We start from the raw sequence: 19292 nt of genomic DNA on the forward strand, positions 1-19292 counted from the left end.
TATTTCTGTTTCATACCTTCTGCCCTGGAATGGACTTTTAGAAAAATGTAAATGCTTTGGGAATTCAGCTGTCAAATTCTGCAGATTTATATTGAAAACATGAGAAAAAAGAAAATTTCAATGATTTGTAATTGATCCAAATTGGAGCTTATTTTCACTGTGAGAAGTCTTATTATGACTGGCATTCCATTTCATGCTTTGGAACAGAGAGATGGTACAACATCTTCACAAAGAGAAAGAGATTATTATTATTATTATTATTCCCAATAAGGACAAAAGCAATAAATTTTTTTTCTCTGATCTTATTCTTAGAAACATGTGAACTGTTTTATATGATGTTTTCAATGTCATTTAATCCTTCTGGATGGAAAATATCAACTTGAGTGGTTCAAGTTCAACAAAGCAAATTAAAACAGTGTTTTGGGGAAGAGTTGGTTAATATTAACCTTAGCTGATGTTAATTATGACTCTGACCCCATGTGAACAAAAGGTACATAATACTGATATTTTAATTCCTTCAGTGTTTGTCTCATTGTCCAAAGGACAGTTTAGAGCAATCTTGAAACCGAAAACATCTGACATACTTATATATGTGCACTACCAAGGTAATGATGTTCTCTTTCTCTCATACTTAATCAAAAATTTTCACAACAGTTAAGCTACTAATATTAATGTCAGATAAATGTAAAAAAATTCAAAACTTAAGCTGCATATTGCCTACAGTGTTCAGTCACTTTCTTCATGAGTCCTGTCAGTCTCATTCAGCAAGATGACAGCTTGATTTATTCCTCTTTATTATCCAAATTCTGAAAACTTTCAACACAAAAATCAATCAACTAAAACGAAAATATGGAAATAGTTTAGTATGGAACTTAAACAGGCAGGAAAGTAACCCTTGTGTGAGAGACCAAATTAAAGTTAAATCTGGGATTTAGCTGTTCTGTAATGATAATTAGGATATACTTCTACAAAGTACAAGAATGAAAATATTTCAAAATTCAGCTTCAGCTTTACTCAGCACAAGATCTGAGTCTGACTACATACCCACATAACCCACACCAAAGGATGACGCACAGCTATGATCTTTTTCTAACTTTCCTGTGCTGTACAGACTTCTGCCTGAGTCATTCTTTCCAATCTGTCCAGGTAGTGCAATTGCAAGGAGAAAGTTTGAAAGGTTCTTCAAATAGTTACCAGGAGCCTGCAGCTCTTCACACTATGTCCTTCTACTGTGATGACCTTCACTGGTACAGGAATAACCAGAGAACTGCCCAGCCCCACAAATACTGTTGCTAACCCAGTCCTGTTATGTTCTGGACAGAAACTACAGAAATTATTATTTATTTTAGGAACTGCCTGATAAAACATCTTCTGATGAAAAGTGGTATTTTAACTCAGTAAGACATGTATGTCTTGTCTGTGTAACTGATGGAGAAGAAGGAAGTTCTAAGAAGGAAGTGATGACCTGTTAAAAAAAAATAAACATCCTCCTTAAAATAATGCATCTTATTTATTCAAAACAACAACAACAAAAGCCTACTTCTATGACAACAACTTGATTAGTAAGTTTTATTCTCATTTCTCAAGAAGGTTATAGTTATCCATAGTCTCTTCTGCACGATGTCTTTTACTGAAAATTAACATTTCTGCTAAAGCATCATGGCTAGAGTCTGTAGAGAGAAGTGGTAGATGATGACAAAAGTATACTTCTACAGCACAATGGTGGCATGTCATGAAAATTGCAAATGGTGAATACTTAGCTAGAATTCTGCATGGCTTTTTCCCCAGAAGTTAAATGCTATGATGCAAAACATCCCAGACTCAAAGAAAAGTCACACACTGGTTCTAATAAATACCTTTCATCCACACAAGTTGCTTGCCATCACCAGTTTGGACTGTTGCTATGAAATCTCAGTGAAATCTGAAACAATTTTCTTGCTTTTACTCTCTAGACCATGCTCTTTCTCAGGGCCTAGAGTGCAGCTGGATCTAATTGCCCTGATGAATTTGTGACTATTTTTCTCTGTACTCATCTTTTGCAACTTCATAATAACCCCCTCAGGAATTTAGCCAACCCTGTTTAAAGTCAGCTCTGATAAGGTGCAGCTGCCTTGGATCAGAGGTCTGACCATATCTTGGGGTCACAGCAGAGCTGTGAGGAGCCTCCCTTTGGTCTCAGGCCCTCACAGTTGTTCCCTGCCCAAACTATGCTGCAGTTGCACCTGAGTCCATGTCTGTGCCCACTCCTGGGCATGGCCCTGGGCTAGTGCTTGTGACTGTGCCTCAGACTTCATCCCTGATGACTTGGCTCCCTGGTGCAACTGGCTCTCTGGCCCTAACTCCTCACCTGCCTGGCCTGCTGGGCTGTAGACCACCCTGGTCATCCTCACCAGGCTTGCTCTGCTCGTGTAAGTACAGTGGGACTTTGTCCATTGTCAGGAAGGCCTTGTTGTCACCCTTGGCTCCCCTTCCCTTTTGGAATCACCCCTTCCCTACTTGATAGATGTAAAAATTATTTTTCTCAAAAGTTATTTCAGAAAGCAAGTGTAGTATATGAAGACTCATATCCCAGAATTCTACTTGTTGCTTTCTATTTAAGTGCTGGCAAAAAAAAAAAAATGTATCTTTTTGATTTGCTACAATGAACTCTGTCAATAATTTTGCATGTAATTATTAATTTAGTCTTCTTATAAAGAAAAAGTAATCACTTTTGAGCATAGAAGAAATTAGGTATGAACTATGAATTAAAAAATTAATGGATTTGGTACATCTTTAATTTTTCTCCTCCAAGTTTTCCTGAATTTTACAAGACTTTTGAAGGTTGTCATTTGAGGCCTGTGAATCTAAATATGAATGTTTTCCATCAACAAATGTACGTGCACATCAACTTTGTGTGCCAAGCTCATCTGACGATAATTTTATATTCCTTTTGTGTTCAGAATCATGTATATACATATACAAAATGTTGCCTCAACATCTTTCTTATTTAATTGTGTTAGTCACCTATCTTTTCACACCTACATGATTCAACCAGTATTAAAAGTAGGTATCTGTAAGAATGTATGCCTTTGATGTGCACTATGACACGTACTAAGGAGCAACGAGGGTTTCACCATCTTGAAATGAAACTTTACAACTGTATGTTATGTTGTTAATTTATGTTAAAAATATGTAACATGGTTGCTTTGTGAAATCATTTCCCCTACAACTGACCTTAAAAACAGCATGTTCTCTTTTGTATGGGAAGATTTCCCCAGATATCATAAAAGGAAGATAAAGTAAAAGAGAAGATGCATCTTTAGATTATTTAATAAAATATCCTCCAATGTTTTTATAATAACAATGTACTTTCTGAGATGTGTAAGAAAGAAATATGAACCAAGTAATCAGAGTGAATTAACAGAACATTTGCCATATATTTTATTGATTGTTTACACATTCACAAAGGGTAGTAATTGATTTTATTATTATTATTATTATTGTTATTAACAATGGGTGGAAATCATGCCCTTCTTGAAGTCTCTCACTGATGTTAGTGGACAGGTCTTGGTTCTGTACAGATTTGGAAAAATTGCCATTCTGCATTACATTAAATATTCTGAATTAAAGTAAACAGGGAGAACTTTCATCTCATTTTTACAAAATGTATGTGATCAGACAATTATTTATGGCTTCACACTGAACAACTTCCACCAAAAAATGGACAAGTAGGTATATGTATCAATTTGACTTGCTTACTTGAGAACATAGTTATGTTTTTTGGCATAGGGGTGACTAAGCTGCCACTAAGTGGAAGTCCTTAATTTCCATGACAAACCACAAAAATAGTTTTATTTTCAATTGTTCTCCATCTTTGTTTACTTAAGAGCTAAAGGATACTGAAAAGAAGATTTCCTTCCCGTATTTTTTTATTCTTTTTGCCACTTAAAGTATTTTGCAGTTGGTGTCTGATATAGTATCTACAAAGAAGAAAACAAATGGTAAAACTGACTGTTCCCCTGAGAATTTTCTATCAGGTCTTGTAATAGATCATAATTTTCAAGGACAGTTTGCTGCACAGAATTTTGCAAGGAAATTATTTGTGTTATAGAAGTTATTATACTGCATGCATGTGTGTATTCATTTGACACGTAGGTACACTCCATAAAAATCTTTGTTGATATCAGATCTTCTGTAAATGATGATAAATAGCTACTAGAGTCAATTAATCAATTACAAAGCACTGTTGATCAGTCATTCCTGTGGAATCTAACATGCTCTTTCATCACTTGTGGTCATCTTACAACATTCTATCATCAAGAGATGTAAATGATAATTGTTTGCATTAAGTGGAGAAACAGAATGAAATAAGATTGCAGATGCTTAAGAGCTATGAGACAATTAGGAAGTAGAGTACAGAGAAGGATCCAGTTGATGCACAATGGCATAGTATTTTAACTACGGAAAACAAACTTAAATGAGTGGGGAAAGGAAAAGATTTCCCATGTTTTAAAATCATTCTATTTTCATGGCTCACTACATTCTCAGTGACCAAATGTGCCTACGTATGGCTTTCCTTATTACCTTAAATGATCACTAGTGCACTCTAGGTAACTTCTAGCTTGATAGAAACACACTAGGAAAATCTCCTGAGATGTGTTACCAATGAGCAGACTGAAAGCAGATTTTTGTAGAAGAAGCTGGTATACAAAAGAAAAAGAAGAAGAAAAAAAAAAGACATACAGATAGATAGATAGATATGTAACAGTACTAATAGTGTTTGACCCTATCCTCTCTGTAAATGCAGGCGAGACACCATTTATACTGGACACTACAGGTTAATGATGGGCAGGACTACTTTTCTATATGTGGTCATTTAATATATGCCATTAAATCCTACCTACATTGCATTAGATGTTGACATACAGGAGAACAAGCTGGTGATTAGCTTAAATCAGAATAATTTGAATAGTGATAATATGGTCTTTACAACAGTACTTTTTTTTTTTTTTTGGATACAGAATGGGATGCATTTCTCCTGTGATACAAAACTCTGTCAGCTGTTCAAATGTATCTCTCTGCTGATACACAAGCCCTAAATAGAAATTTTCTTTTTCAGTGTAATAATATTTGACACCTATTCCTCACCATTTACACAGATGAACACCTCTCTTGAGAAACATTTTTCATGGAAATATCTTTTAGTCTTTGTTTCTTGAAGGTTTTCAGTTTCCCAAAAGCTGCTTAGGAGAATACGTGGATACTTCTAACTCTAAAGTTGTTTTCAGTCATTTTTCTTAATTATTCAGGATTTCTGATACTTTTGCTATTGGGAATTCACAGTGTAGGTGCTTGTATTCCCCCCCAAACTATATTTGACTGGAATAACTGAACTGTCAGAGACTTTGACTATGTTTAAACTAGAAACATTCACCAGTGTAGCAATACTGGTTAGGGGTCTGGTGTTTGCCTGGAAGCAACTACATACTTGTAAGGTTATTTATAACACATAAATGGTTTCTGCTTTCTTCATCTACGAATAAATAACAGAATAAATAATATTCTACAGAATAAATAACACCAGGAAATCTGATCTGTTTACAATATAAATTATACATACACTAGAAAGACTTACTTAAATATCCTCAAATCTTGTCATATTTGTTTGAATTTTATAGGATTTGATTACTGATATCTTCATATATAATCCAGAAAGCAAAGGAATAAATCAGTTGAATACAAAGAATAACAAAGTATCCATGCTTCAGTAGCACACAAATGAAAGCTTGGTTTGTGTTTACTATTATGCTTATATAATTTTGTAGTTCTTTATAGCAAATGTCTAATTACATAAGAGCAAGATTTTCTTCAATACTCCCCACTGGTATATTATTACATGCATCTATCAGCAGCTTGCACTAAAGATGAATTGGGATAATCAGTACAAGCATCCCACTAGATTGACTTATTGGAACATTACTGCATCTGACTGAGGCCTCACAAGGCTTTATATCTCAAAGGTAACAAGGAGGCAGCCAAACAGAGATTGTATTTAGCTAAAGAACAAATGGCGTGTTTGTGCCTGATTGCCCCCCAGAGTGTATTTTTGTTTCTGAGTCCCTGACATACTGGAGATAATGATAAAAGGCTGAAAGTAATTACAAGGGATCTACTTTGTTTAATATACGTAATACTGCAATGCTCAGTTTTGCAATAACAGTACTAATTTCTTAGTATAAATCTTTGGTAAACCATATTGCTTACACTAAAACACAACAACAACAAAATGTTATGGTTTGTTATTTAAACCACTATGCTAATACCAAGTAACTGTTGTTAGTCACCCTGTGAATTTTAACCTGACAAAACAAGTAAAATTTAAGTACTTTTTAAAACTTCTACCATGGGTCTACTGAAATATTTCATTGTAAGTCTTCAGATACGCTATTTTATAGATGAGTTGTGCCTGACCAATCTGGTGGCCTTCTATGATGGAGTGACTACATGAAGAAAGGTTAAGAGAGTTGGGGCTTTTCAGCCTGAGGAAGAGAAGGCTCCAGGGTGACCTTATTGCAGCTTTTCAATACTTAAAGGGGCTTATAAAAAAATGGAGAGCAACTTTGCTCAGTCAGACAATGACAGAACAAGGGGGGATGGTTTTACACTAAAAGCTGGGAGATTTAGAGGTTTAGAGGATTTAGGGGAGGAAATTCTTCCCTCAGAGGATGGTGAGACAGTGGAACAGGTTGCCCAGAAAAGTTATAGATGCACCATCCCTGAAGGTGTTCAAGACCAAGTTGGATAAAGCCCTGGGCAACCTGATCTAGAGGGTGGCATCCCTGTTCATGGCAGGTGGGTTGGAACTGGGTGATCTTTAAGGTCCCTTCCAAGCTGAGCAGTTCTATGATTTTCCTTATGTTTCATGATTACAAACATTTTCATGTACGCTGATTTTCATTTTCAGAACTGGGTCCTGTGAAACTAAAGTGAAAGGCCTGGAAAAGTTCCTGTTTGCTGCTCTGTTCTTGGCCTGAGAGAACAATTTGCATTCTGTTTTCCCTGCTACACTCCCACAGGAGAGACATTCATTTTCCATGGTATGCCACAGTAATATAACACAAAATAAGGCTTAATCAGGGGTATAACCATGCCAGCACAGGCTTCCAACTGTTTCATACAGTTCCGTAGATTTCAAGGGACTTGGCAACCTTTTTCTAAGTTGCACCAGCAGGTGCAGGATGATGAGATGGTTCTGACTGGAGTAATCAAGGAAAAGTAGAAGTCAGTGTGTGTGTACTTCTCCTGTTGCTGGAATGAGCCAGCTGTGGCTGAATGAGTTTAAAAGAGTAGCATAGCTGAGCCTCAAAGGCAGGATGTTTTAGCTCAGATGTGTTTTCTTCAAAAGAAGATGCATTGATTCTAGGCCTGAGTGTAGTCCCACAAGTTGCTTCTCTGTGCCATATAGACTTGTGAGCCATATCTCTGGTAGCTCAGGGACTGCTGATCTGCATTTCTTTTTGTAGTGTAGGTATGCTTTGCAAGGAATTATGAGCATCTGCTGCTTTTCTCACAAGCCCAGCTTAAAATTCTGTCAAATACACTTGCTTCTGTAGAAATGTTGAACTTTTCAGTTTACAGGCACACACACATACTCATCATCATTTTGTTACTGTCAGGAGTAGCTGTCTGTGAAGTTTTGCATCTGTGGAAAGCAATTCTGTGAGGGATTTCCTCTCATAGAGGAATATAGGAATTGGTTGTATTCTCTATCCAGTCATTTTCAGTAGTTCCTTCTTTTAAAAGTAAGTTGGTAAAATTCTTCATACTGATTCCTTTTTCACAATAAAGCCTTCAACAGCATAAGAAATTGGCAAATAGGGTTTAAGTGTAATCCCTGACAGGACTACTGGAAACCTACAAAAGCTCAGCAGAGTGGTGAAAACCAAAATAAACAGACAACTAGTACCGCAAAACAGCCAGGAGCTGAGGAGGAGAATTAAGGGTTTTAAGGAAAAGGACATCATTAAAGTTGTTTGGACCTTCTTCATCCAGGGGAAAAAACAAACAAACAAAAAACTGCTTAACAAAATTCTTTTTTTCCTTTCTCTTTTTAATTCTTATTGACATTTCTTTTTTTCCAAGAACCTGATTTCTATTTTTTATTTTTTTCCCCAGTAAATTAAATTCACTGGTGAGTAGATGTCACTACTGAGGCTGGACAAGGCAAGGAAAACAAGGCTGTTGTGTCTACAGTGCGTACGTTTCCTTCTTGTCTGCATGGTATATGATCCCTGCTTTGTCACCTTTAATGAAATGGTATAACTCTGAGATGAGAGAGAATCTTTCTCCATATAAACAAATTATATGCCAGAATAGCTAGAGGCAGTTTCTTTCAGTGATCTCTTTCCCTTTTGTGTCTTCTAGAATTAGCTTTTTAATAGAGCAGTATCTTCATGACTTTCCTTCCTGAGCACTTCAACCAGTATTTCAGAAAACATTTTATGTTAATCTCCATCGGAAGGTTAGTCCTCAAATGTGTGTCCTGTACAATAGACATTTATGGACCGATGCTTCCAACTGTAGCTATAACTTTCTCTCATCAATAAAAACAGAACTTTTCAAAATGTTCATTGCAATCATCACTTTGCTTCTCTGTGAAAACCCAACATTATTAAATAGCCAGCTGCTGATGCTAGTTTTCGCTCTTGTCAGAACCTCTCTCACCTGGCAAGTGTATGTTATGTGTTGGTGCTAGTCTGTGGCAAGAATATTGACAATTTCAAGGACATCGAAGACTTTCTTCATTTCTCCTCTTCCTATCTGGGTGTCTAACTCTTGGTTTTTGCATGAACCACAGCAGACACAACTGTAAAGTCTTAAGGAGAATTAGAAATCTATTATTTCAAAGATTTTAACAGAGAGTTTAAACACAATTACTTTTAGTGACATTATGAAGAAATTCATAAGACATCTAAGTACAAAGAAATTGTGAAATCTTTTGTCTGTTCTTACTTGGTGTGGAAGGAAAAATGTTTGTTAGAGATCAGCATAGTGCATGCAACAAGTATTGCATTGCCATTTCTGTCCCAATGTGAATGGCATATCAGTATACATTTGTCCTTTCTTTTGTTTTCAGCTCCATCTTTTCATTTTGTTTTGTTTTCTCTTCTAATTTTAATAGTCAGGTTTAAAATCAATTTTAAGTGGGAAATTTTACACTCCCTTATGATACCAGCAAATAACTTTCTATAGAGCTTAAAATTTCAATGACTGGTTTGTTCTAGTAGATGCTACAATAATGCCTTTGAAAATGGTAGATAGACAATAAATGCATTACCTGTTCTTGACTTCGTTATATATGGTACCTGACTGACTGTGTAGGCATTCTTTTTTCCCCCACTCAAATCCAGTCTGTAATTTATAAGAAAATACATTCAGCTTTATATTATTCTTAAATAGTTGTAGTCTTTTCTTTTTTGTTTCATTTTGTTTTTGTTTTGTTTGTTTGTTTTTATTGTAAAGAGGAATAGGCTCGATATAATCAGCCCTTTCCTGACTGTCTTTACATCAAGTAATTACTATGCTGTCTCTGTCATATTTTAGATCATGTAATTGTCAAATTATTTCATTTTATGGATGTAGAAATGCCAGGAAGAGGAAGTGAAGTGATTTGTCCAAGGTAACTAAGCAATTTAGAGCAGTAGAGTCAGAACAGTAACAAAAGGCTTCTGAGACACATTACTTCTCTGTCTACTGGTGTGTTCAGCCTCTTTGCTAGAGCAAATTGAAGTTACTTGTGACTTTTGTTACACTGCAGAGCCAATATAGCTCTCAGTGAGTGAACAGGGCTTGGTTCCAGCTGGCACATCATCAACCAAATTCCTAACAACAGTTAGATTTCAGGGTCTTTGTAGGAGATGTGTGAGCCAGAGAAAATCCAGCTTCGCTTTCAGACTCTAGGATGAGTTTGAGAAACGAACAGTTAGACAAAAGTACCACAGCTTTTTTACATTTAAACTGAGAACTGAGCAGATGTAATATAGAAATCATTGCAGAAGAACAAACTAGAAACTCACAATTCTTTTTTTTTCCTTTTCCCAAAAATATATATTTTTAATTATTTATTTATTTGTTTTGGTTTAACCACACTCAGGGCAAAGCCACGCTTCAAGCTGCCTTAGTCTGATTACATCTACATATCTACATTTTTTTTTTCAGCCTACTAACCATGCACATAATAAATTAAATCCCCAAAATGTCAGGGGATACTTGCCAAAAAAAAAAAAAAAAAAACCAACTTTATAGCTCTTTATCTCTATTTCTAACAGAAAATCAAAGAAAAAAGTAAAACTACAATCTACTTTTCCTTATATCTAAAGTTTGCTTAAAGCCAAGCCCACAAGCCAAATATTTTTAGGAACAATTCATCTGACAAATTTAGCTCTTGTGTATCATTCATGGAAAGATTATGCATCTTTTTAATCATTTGTTCACTATCTATAATTGTTTGAACATTCTGTAGAAGTGAAAAACTGTGGATTACGACAGCTGCCAAGACCAAATGTTCAATAATCTCTTAAATCATAAAGCTTTAAGGAGATGAGAGTGAAGAACAAAACACTTCTGTTCTATTTTTCCTTTTAGTTTGACTTTTAAGGGTTGGCCAATATAATGTTTGTAAAGGTTCTCCAAAACTACAGAGATTAGATTTTAAAATGTATTATTTTTATATACACCCAGTTATGTATGGATGTAAGATATGTTGTGTTTTGTATTTATATATAAATATGCTAGAATAAAAGATGTGATGAAACATGAGATTGTTTAATTGTTACTTATTTTCAAGGTAGGGAATTTAAAAATATTAAACACTGAGTTGTGAAAAATAACAGATGTTGGCAACTTAGAGACCATCATAAACACTTACGTTTATTATTCTCTGATCAGTCATGTTAGTCATTCATCAGCTTGGTGATATCGTGTTTCTGTTTCCAGATATATATAACAGTAATAGAGGGCAGTTGCAAGCAATCAAATGGATTCTAATTAAGGAAAGAAATGGTGTGCAGATCTTTGGTTTATTTGTTTTTATTTGTTTGTTTGTTTGTATCCTGTATGCCTATATTTTGCATTGAACATCTGTTACTGGAAGGAATGAAGAATGAGTTTAATCTTGATGAGCTTGGGCAAACACTTCCATTTGGTCAAATTAGCCAGAATACATGATATCAAATTTATGCTAGCTTCTACTTTTTTTTATATTCCATGCAGAAGAACAGACAAAGCCTGATCTGGCATAGAGCTGCTGATAAAACCTTAATCCACCAGGGTGCTTGAATATATCTGAAAAGGCAGAATAAAAGCGAACTGGACTGGCACTTTGCATCATGTAGCCATGCTACTTTTGATCTGTCACCAGAAACCAAGAAGTTTAACATATTGCCAAAGCATGGCCAAATACAGCTTTGACTGAGATAGACATTGGAGGAGGCAGTGTAGCCAGCCCTGTGCAACTGTACTACTATGCTGATAATACTATCTCACCTTCTGAGCACTTAGCTTAGTATTTCAATGACAACTCACTGTGATATATGGACATAGTATTTTGGGACATGACTGAACAGCTTGATTTTGGCTGCATGCTAGCAAAAGAAAATACATTTTTGCTTTAGCCTCAGCCTGTCCTTCCTCATAACTGGAACACAGAATTTTGTAATTTTTGGTTTAGGTTCTGTCTTCAGACAGAACATTTTAAGTATAAAAAATAAAGATTAGGACCAAATCTTCTTTTTATTTTTTTCTCCCTCTAAATATAATCTTAAACCAAAAAGATTGGACACTTACAATGTTAAAAAAAATTAAAAATAAGTCCTAAGATCATAAAAATTTTTTGTACTAGTTTTCCTGAAATGGTTAGTGAAATGCCAATAATTACCTGTCATGATCATTAGTGGCATTGCTTACAGCTGATTGATATAACTAGTTTGTTACTTCAAATGATCCTCAGAAACAGCATATAAAATAACTGAACCAAGATAAACAGTGATTATACTTAAAAGCTACAGTCATCCAGTGAGGGCAGGGAAATAATACTTGATTTTTCAATGATTTATTAAAAATGTTAAATATTTAATACTTACTGGCCAAAAGTAAACAATCAATATCTAACTTAAATCACTTTAGGCAATATATTCCAGACATCTGTACAGAACACAATGAACACTTTAATCAGAATTGGCTTGAAAATACTTTATGAACAGAAAACTCAGTTTTTATTAGATAATATATTCACTAAAATTTTTTTCATCTGCTTCATGCTGTGGCTGGTGATTTTATGTCTGTGAAAGTGTGGGTGAAATCACATCCTCTACCTTATACTTAACTGCTCATAGTCTCACAGACAGAGAGTACTTAGTTGCTCATAAAGATCTCCGTAAATCTTTGTGTGTATTTTGTGAGACATACTAGAAGTAATTCTCTTGTTTAGAGCTAAAAAATAATAGGTAGAACCATAAACACACACAAAAAAGTACCAGATATACAATCATCACTCAGTCAGATAATCAGAGCCCTGCTTTTGACATGCAGATCATGTATAAAAACAGTTACCAAAAATTTCTGCCTCATCCTTTTTCCCAGTGACATTTACTTTCAGAAATACATCCTATGGAAACATTTCTGCTTCTTCTAAACTGTGAAATGACCATTTATTTGTGTTAAAACATCTTATCATTTTGATTGCACAGAATGACAAATGTATCTCTGTATGCACCCAAAATGTTCCAACAGTGGTTCTGGTGACACAGCTATTCGGTAACCAGCAGACTGTTCATGCAACACCACTCTGCAGTTTCTATAACTTATTTCTTCTTCTCTTGGTTAGGAGGAAATAAAAAAAAAAAAAAAAAAGAAAAAAAAAAGAAAAAAAATAATGGTCAATGTCTAACTGGCGCTCAACAAATATATTTGATCCAGTTCAGTGCTTCTGCATCCATTGTAATGAAGTGTTTCAAAATATGAAACAGATTATCAATGTGATGGATTTTGTTTAGATGCTGACACTCTGCCAACATGCTGAAGATGGAAAATTATTTGGTGGAAACAATTGATCTTGAAAGGGGTCAAACTGCTCATTGCATTTGGATATTAGACTGATTTAGTTTGTTAATGCATTTGTACTGCATAAATAAATCTTTCAAATAAACTGTTTTGATTCATAGATGAATGTTTTAATAGAGTTACCCCAACAGTGGTTCTACAACACAAATTCTTTCATGTACTCTCTCAGTTTAAATACCACATGGCACTGTTTTCTCTGCCAGTTACAGGGTATTCAATGTGTTTTGTACAATATTATAATTTAGAACCATGGGCTTATTCTGTTTTTCTGTAACCGAACCTCAATGCTTCCCAGCTGCAAATGGTTGAATCTACTCTAAGCAAATCTTTAAGGGCTGTGTCTGTTTATTTGGAGCTACCACCTGTTAAACAGGCCTCTAACAGGGACCTGCAGAGCATGCTAACAGCTCACCATACCTATAGGGACAGAGGTGATACATCTGTTTGTATGGCTAAATCACAGGCAGGAGGGCAAATATTTAATGATATGTTTCATATTAGTGCTTAACAGGAGAGACAAAAGTGGCTTCTCTGTTGGAGAAGGAATGCTAACGGCCAGACTGGTTCCGCTGTATAAACCTGAGCAAGTTTCACCATTTGGCCTGTTACATGATTCTTGCATAGTTTTCGGCAATGGCTGTTGGTGCTTGCAGGAATGGTCTCTGTTCTGTGAGCACAGGGTAATATGGCAGAGTACAGCCTGGACATACGGTGAGACACAACAAACAGATTTGTTGCTAATTTTATAAAAAACAGAAATGTGAACCTCAAATGAACATATTCTAAGGAAGTGAGTAGCTTTGTGAGTGAAGTGCTTCATCTTTCGTAAGGAGGTTCTGATATGTCTCTAGAAACCTAACTAAAAAATCATTACTTTTTACTAGGGTGTGTCCTCCAAGAGTTACTTGCTTTATTAGGTTAGTTTACTTTTCTACTTGGTGCAGCATATGGGCCTGTGGTGGTTTTACTCAGGTGAGCAGCCAAGCTCCACCACAACCACTCTCTCACTACCCCTTCTCAAAGGGAAAGGGGGAGAAAATAAGATGCAAAGGGTTCAAGGTTGGAGATAAGGACAGGGAAAACAGTCAGCAATTACCATGACGGGCAAAACAGACTCAGAGTACGGCGACAGTAGCGTTTATTGCCTATTACTAAAAAGCTAGAGAAGTAAGAAAACAAAGGAAAGAAACTAAAAATACCTTCTCTCCATCCACCCTCTTCCACCTCCTCTCCATGAGCGGTGCAGGGGAATGGGGGAAATGAGGGTTGTGGTCAGTCTATAGTGCTTCGCCTCCACCGCTCCTTCTCAGTCACTCTCTTCCCCTGTGCTGTGCGGTCCCTCCCACAGGATGCTGTCCTTCCCAAACTGATCCTATGTGGGCTTCCCACATGCAGCAGCTCTTCAAGAACTGTTCCAAATATGGATCTGTACCATGGGGTCCATCCATCAGGAGCACACTGCTCCAACCTGGGTCCCCCACGGGCAGCAGCTCCTGCCAGGTCACCTGCTCCTGTGTGCTCTCCTCTCCATGGGCTACAGGTCCGGCAGGGGTTCTCCACAGGCCACAGCCTCCTTCATTGCAGTTCCACCTGCCTGTGGTCTCCTCCATGGGCTGCAGCATGGAAACCTGCTCCACCGTGGTACACCATAGGCTGCAGGGGGACAATCTGCTTCACCATGGACCTCTACACAGGCCGCAGCGGAACTTCTGCTCTGGTGCCTGGAGCACCTCCTGCCCCTCCCTCTTCACTGACCTTTGTGTCTGTAAGGCTGTTTCTCACTCCTCTCTTTCCCAGCTGCTGTTCCCCCCAGCTTTTTTTTTTATTTATTTTTTCTGTTTCTTAAATATGTTCTCAAAGAGGTGCAGACAATACCGCTTATTGACTCAGCTCTGGCCAGCAACAGGGCCTTTAGCTAACATGGGGCAGCTTCTGGATTCTTCTCACAGAAGCCACAGTATGCTAACAAAACCTTGCCACGTAAACCCACTACAGGGCCACAGATTCTGATCAGCTGTATGCTTTTTCACTTGTCCCAAATCAATATACAGAAGCACTTAATTTGGTACTTTTTAGCTCATATAGATCTATTTGCCTTGTGTGTAGGGCCAGAAGGTGCTTAATAACTTTGTGTAAAGAAAAAAATCTCAAGAATAAGAAGAACGGGAAAACAACATTTTCCTACAGTTACTCCATGTATTGCATATAGTGTATGTCCTATATGCACCGAACATAATGCATATAATCAAATGCAACTATGATGGTCTCATTTCATTATTAATTTGCAATAACATTGTAAACTACTTTACTGAAATTGTATTGGCCACTAGAAGTGTTTTTGAGAGGTGACTACGTAGCTTTGGGATATGGAAAAGAATCTGCATATGTACTTTTTAATGTCTAGAACCTCTAACACGGTTACTAGTAGCTCAGCTGTAACTACAACTACAGAACTGAAAACACAGTCCTGTTGAGTGAAAGGTATAATTTTTCTTGTTTGTAGTAACTGTGATCTTATTTCTTCTGCTGGTGTGGAGAAGGATGAGACAGTTGTATTCAAATTTCAGGTTAATTAGAACATTTTCATTTGGTAGTATTTGCCTACTTCTTAGGATCATGCAGAGTTCTGCAGATTTTATTGGACTCATGATAGCATTTTCTTCATTAATTATACTTTCTGCAGTACATAACTGCTGTAAAGCATTTTGGAGGTAAAGAAAATTATTTTTATGTGAAATAGGTATGTGAAGTGGCCAGTCAGTACTGTTCATTGGTTTGCTGTTGGACTGAAGAGAAGTAAGGAATATTTTAGCCATGTAAAAAGAGTAATACTTTCCAGTTGTTCCATAGAGAAGATTTTTTATGCTTTATTAGATCTATGGGGTGGGTATACTATTTTTTTCCATCCACTATCTACAATTAATTAAACATTTAACTGCAGTTTAATTACATTCCTTTAGGTGACAGCTTTCCACTTTTTCATGAACCAAGTATTATTTTCCTATTCGTGGAAGTTAGGTAAATGCAAAATTCAAATCTTATTTCGGAGTCTGTTTAAAACTCTTCTTTTAAGTATAAAGACTACATTTATAATAGTTTCATTTTTATTCAGAAGGGATTGTATGATATAGCTAAAATACCCAAAAAGATGTTTGATTCATGAGAATCAAGTCTCAGTTCATCATTAAGTCCTTTATGTAACCTCTAGGAGTACACACCTGTGGTTAACTTGAAACATGCAGCTCTGATTTAAACCCAGCTGTGAAACTCTAATTTAGAAAACTCTCTACAGAGAAACATTTTGTGATCAAACATTTCCACATATACCTTGACATTTCTTAAAAGAATGGATATTAATCTGGGAAACAAACAAACCTTTCTACATAAATTATTGTGGAATCTTGCATGTTTAATAAAAATGAAGAAGCAGGCAGGAAAAAAATAAAAATAAAAGAATGTTGTCTTCTTCTGTTTAGTGAATATCTAGCTGCTATTGATACCACTGTAATTAGATTTTTTTAATGCCATTATTTTTAAAATGGGTTGATATTATTTAGTATTAATTCTTTTGATTTTAATGCAATGTGTTTTGATTAGTATGATCTATATTAAATTCACGCACACACACACAAAGTCTATTTAATGCATTAACTCCCCATGACAAATGGTTTAATACAGATGAAGTAGTCATTGGAATACTTCCTGGAGCCACAAGAAGCTGCTAGCTTATCAACTGGAAACAAAGCAGCATCATAAAACATTTCTCAGCAAAGCCAAGGAGAACGATTTGATACCTAAACCCTCCAATAACTGAAAACATACAACCCATATACTTCTGAATTATAGCTTGACTAATCTCTTATGAAGTAACTTTTTTTTTTCTCCCAAGTACTCTCTATACTGCTACAAGGGCGTTTGTGAGTTAGTAGGGTGCTTTAACATAGAATCATAGAATCATTAGGGTTGGAAAAGACCTCCAATATCATCTGGTCCAACCATCACCGTACTACCAATGTCACCCACTAAACCATGTCCCTAAACACCAAGTCCAACCTCTCCTTAAGCACTGGCAGGTGATTCCACCACTTCCCTGGGCAACATATTCCAATGTCTAGCCACTCCTTCTGAGGAGAAATGTCTCCTAATTTCCAACCTGAACCTCCCCTGGCACAACTTGAGGCCATTCCCTCTAGTCCTATCACTAGTTATCTGTGAGAAGAGGCAGACCCCCAGCTCCCCAAAACTTCCTTTCACGTAACTGGAGAGAGCAATAAGGTCTCCCCTGAGTCTCCTCTTCTCCAGACTAAACAACCCCAGGTCTCTCAGCTGTTTCTCATAGGACTTGTGTTCCAGGCCCTTCATCAGCTTTGTAGCCCTTCTCTGAACACACTCCAGGGCCTTCTTGTAGTGAGGGGCCCAAAACTGAACACAGTACTCGAGGTATGCCTCACCAGAGCAGAATACAGGGGGGCGATCACCTCCCTGGTCCTGCTGGCTGCACTATTCCTGATACAAGCCAGGATGCCATTGATCTTCTTGGCCACCTGGGCACACTGATGGCTCATGTTCAGGTGAACATCAATCAGCACCCCCAGATCTTTACCTCTGCACAGCTTTTGAGCCACTCTCCCACAGGCCTGTAGTGTTGCATGGGGTTGTCATGGCCAAAGTGCAGGACCTGGCACTTAGCCATGTTGAACCTCATCCCATTGGCCTCTGCCCATCGACCCAGGCAGTCCAGGTCCCTCTGCAGGGCCTTCCTACCCTCTGGCAGATCGACACTTCCCCCCCAGCTTGGTGTTGTCTGCACACTTACTGAGGGTGCACTCAATTTCCTCATCCAAATAATCAACAGAAATATTAAAGAGGATGGGCCCCAACACTGACCCCTGGGGAACACCACTGGTGACTGGTCGCCAGCTGGATTTCACTGCATTCACCACTATGCTCTGGTCCCGGACCTTCCAGCCAGTTTTTAACCCAGCAAAGTGTGTACCTGTCCAAGCCATGGGCTGCCAGCTTCTCCAGAAGAATACTGTGGGAGACCATGTCAAAGGCCTTGCTGAAGTCTAGGTAGACTATGCCAGCAGGCTTTCCCTTATCCACCAGGCGGGTTCCCCGGTCATAGAAGGAGATGAGGTTGGTCAGGCAAGACTTGCCTTTCATGAACCCATGCTGGCTGGGCCTGGTCCCCTGGCTGTCCCACATATGCTGCATGATTGCATTCAAGATCACAGAATCACAGAATGTTGGGGATTGGAAGGGACCTTGAAAGATCATCTAGTCCAATCCCCCTGGTGGAGCAGGAACACCTAGATCACATCACACAGGAATGCATCCAGGCAGGTCTCCAGAGAAGGAGACTCCACAACCCCCCTGGGCAGCCTGTTCCAGTGTTCTGTCACCCTCACCATAAAAAAGTTTCATCTCATATTTAAGTGGAACCTCCTATGTTCCAGCTTGCACCCATTGCCCCTTGTCCTATTATTGGATGTCACCCAGAAGATCCTGGCTCCATCCTCCTGACACTCACCCTACACGTATTTATATACATTAATAAGGTCAACCCTCAGTCCCCTCTTCTTCAAGCTAAAGAGTCCCAGCTCCCTCAGCCTTTCCTCGTAAGGGAGATGCTCCGCTCCCTTAATCATCCTCGTGGCTCTGCACTGAATTTTCTCAAGCAGTTCCCTGTCCTTCTTGAACTAAGGGGCCCAGAACTGGACGCAATACTCTAGATGTGCTCCCACCAGGGCAGAGTAGAGGGGGAGAAGAACCTCTCTCGACCTACTAACCACACCCCTTCTGATACACCCCAGGATGCCATTGGCCTTCTTGGCCACAAGGGCACAGTGCTAGCTCATGATCATCCGGGTGTCCACCAGGATCCCCAGGTCCCTCTCCCCTTCACTGCTCTCCAGCAGGGTAGTCCGCAACTTATACTGGTGTCTGGGGTTGTTCTTGCCCAGATGCAGGACTCTACACTTGCCCTTATTATATTTCATTAAATTTCTCCCTGCCCAGTTCTCCAGCCTGTCTAGGTCCTGCTGGATGGCAGCACAGCCTTCCGGCGTGTCAGCCACTCCTCCCAGTTTAGTGTCATCAGCAAACTTGCTGATGGCACACTCCATTCCCTCATCCAATTCATTGATGTATATATTGAATAACACTGGTCCCAGTACCAACCCTTGAGGGAC

At 37.9% G+C, this 19292-nt stretch overlaps 1 long non-coding RNA gene across 1 annotated transcript; it reads left to right on the forward strand.

The window, feature by feature from the left end:
• The first annotated feature begins 2272 nt into the window (after positions 1-2272).
• Positions 2273-8998, forward strand: LOC310892878. The gene is made up of 3 exons (XR_014578540.1): positions 2273-2408; positions 6944-7076; positions 8155-8998. It is a non-coding gene; the product is annotated as an uncharacterized lncRNA (long non-coding RNA).
• Positions 8999-19292: the final 10294 nt, after the last annotated feature.

Source organism: Anser anser (genome assembly GCF_964211835.1).
Source record: "Anser anser genome assembly, chromosome: 1".
Classification (NCBI taxonomy): domain Eukaryota; kingdom Metazoa; phylum Chordata; class Aves; order Anseriformes; family Anatidae; genus Anser; species Anser anser.